Source organism: Micromys minutus (assembly GCF_963924665.1).
Source record: "Micromys minutus genome assembly, chromosome: 7".
Taxonomy (NCBI): domain Eukaryota; kingdom Metazoa; phylum Chordata; class Mammalia; order Rodentia; family Muridae; genus Micromys; species Micromys minutus.
This window is the reverse complement of record NC_137976.1, coordinates 66,792,123-66,795,025: the sequence shown is the minus strand read 5'-3', so window position 1 is coordinate 66,795,025 and position 2,903 is coordinate 66,792,123.

Here is a 2,903-nt window from a genome sequence, read left to right as displayed (position 1 = left end):
AATGCTATTTAAAATTCTCCCTGGCAATGCCTTAGCCAAGGAAGGCAAGCTACTGAGCTCAGTTCTGTTGATGTTTATGTTGAGAAAGCAGATAATCCTCCCCGCAGTGACATGCTGATTGAAGCAAGTAAAAACTGAATAGGGTTTTAGAATTCTAATTGCTGACAGATTCATAATGGCCTGTGAGGCCTGGTGTCTGCTTGGCTGGCCCTGTTGCTCAGAGTGAAGTGTGAAGTCAAAGAGTATATTGTTCCTGGTATAAAATTTCTCAGCTCCAGAATGATTCCTTTCTGAATGGAGGCATGGGGGTGGGGTAGGTTGAAAGCATCTACAGCACTTAAAAGTAGGAGGTACAGGACAGTCTAGAAATGGGAGGAGAGCTAGATATTACCAGAAAGGGCTGGTCTATGTTACAGGAAGTCCTATACTCACCCTCTCTGACTCATCTGTTAGTAGGTATATAAGACAAATATTGTTTATAATTTTGTGTCTTTCTGGTTTTCTGCATCTTTCTGGAAAGCATAATACACTGTCCTACAAAACCAGAGTACTTGTGAGCCACCACCACACTGGCAGTGAATACAAGCACATGTATGTGTCTGTGGGAGATACACACAGTTTATGAGAAGTCAAAGACACAAGTACAATACTTGCTGTTGATGGCTCACTAAAGATGAGTGTGAGACTAGAGTATGGGGGAGCTATTCCCAAGGAACCTTATGATTTTATTTTTTCTTGGAAAATTTCAAACTAAATATGGTAAGATAGGAACTGTCTTAAATTTCAGATGGTGGCAAACAGGCCTTAGGATCATCACCTTCTGCACTTTTATTTTTCTGAACTGAAAAGAGAGGTTGACTGGCATTGCCCTTCCCCCCAAACCCTAGGATTTTCGTAGCATTGTTCCTTTCATTCATAAAAGTGTGTTTAGATGACATTGGAGTTGTTTTAGTGCTCCAGTCTATTTCAGGTACAATAGTAACAGTGTTGGGAAATGGTAGAGCAGGCAGAATTTATATCAAATCAGCAAGTCACAAATAAAACCTTCAAAGCAAATGTGGTACTTAGGCTCTTCTTCCAGTGTCTAATGTTTCCCCACGAATATACGTTCTTAGATATACAATTTAAAATCCAATGTTTGAGAGTCACATCAAGCAATATTTTTGACTTAGTAAAAATACCTATCTTTCTTAATTAAGAAGAAAGTAATAGTTACTTGAGAGAAAACAATATGTGGAGAGTGAAGTGTAATTTGGGGACTGGATGATCTAATTTTGTTCTGTCTGTGACATCATCCTTCCTACCTGGGTCACTTTGACCCAGTAGTCAAAACTGTCTGGGCCCTATTTTTTTTCCCTTGAAATGAGTGGATAGAACTAAGGTGAATCTTTAGAAGTCATTTGGAAAGCAACAGCAACAACAATAAAGCAAAGCAAAACAGAGGAAATATGGGATTCTGAGAGTGGGTCTAGGCTGAGATAGTAAAGGCCTAGGGATGAAGCCCTGGGGGTCAGAGTAATAACAGTGACCGGCTAGAAGGTATCCAGCCCTCTGGAGGCCCAGTAGCCAACGGCCATGGCATGATTTCATATGCTTTCTTTGAATTCTCAGTTATCTTTAGTCTGACCCATATCTACTGTTCCAGACTGCCTGCCCTGCACTACTAAGATATCCCCGTGTTCTAAACACTAGTCTTTTGACTCTCTGGTTATTCCAGTAATTAGCTTGTTGTTGTTTTATGCAAGATTCTACACTAAGTTTCAGCTCCAGCTTTTATTGGCACAGTTATTACATTTGTTGTCAAGAACACCTCAGAAAGAACCTTCCAAAAAACATTGGTGTTGAAAATCCTCTGCAACGTGTAACTTTGGGTATTTAGTAAATAATCCTTTAGCTAATCCCTTTAGGGTTAGGGTTCCGGTTAGGGTTTCTCACTCACGTCTTGTTATTATAGACAGCACTCACAGAGCCTTTCCTCACTCAAGGTAAAACGTGGAACGTGTCTTTTGGTACAGAAATTTTCGTTCCCAATTCTAATTAAGTTGTGGCCTTACATTACCCTCCTCTCAGACAACTGGACTTTTTCAGAATTCTCTTCTAAATTTATTCTAGTTGTCTCCCAGTAAGATGGAGAGGAGCTTCAGGCACATTATGAGCTAATAAATTGACAGTTTCTAGATTAAAGCAAACACGGAGACAGTGATTAAAGAGTCTCCACTCCAGTAAAGTGACTAATAAACACTCAGAGATTGTCTTTGGATAAAGATACCTGGGGGCATCTTTCAGAGTCCAGTGAGTGGCCGCACTGGAGCTCTTCATGAAGAACATACAAGTAATCATTGTTCCCCACAGTTTAGAAGGAGACAAGAGACTGAAGCCATTATTCAGGCTTGCCAAGACTGTAAACCCGAGGTTCCAAGAAGTCTAAGAATTCTGAAGCTGAGACCACTGGCTTGCGTTTCCAGAATGAAAAGCCGGCCGGAATGTTGATATGTCCCTGCAACATGAGGACAGCAAGACGTGTTCTTTCTCTCCCCACCTGTGGCTGATTTTTGGCAATTCTGACTTTCATTCTGTGACAGGGTGCCGTGAAAGTCAACACAGAAACCAGCTGGCCACTTCCAACCCAACCAAATTCATTTTAGCCACATTTTCACCTGGAGCCCTGATGCCAGCTCTTAACACCTACCTGTTCACAGCTGTTGATTTTTCTTTAATGCTGTGCCTCACCCTGATCAGCTTCAGTACGTTTGACAGAAGAAAACAGCTTGGATTATTGTCTTTGTCGATGGGCCGTAAAGAAGACAAAACCTGATGACACTGACATGTCCTTTCTCCTGAGGTGACAATGGTTGTTCATGGAAGTCTCTGGTACTTGGGAAACAGGACTGGAGAGGGAAAAG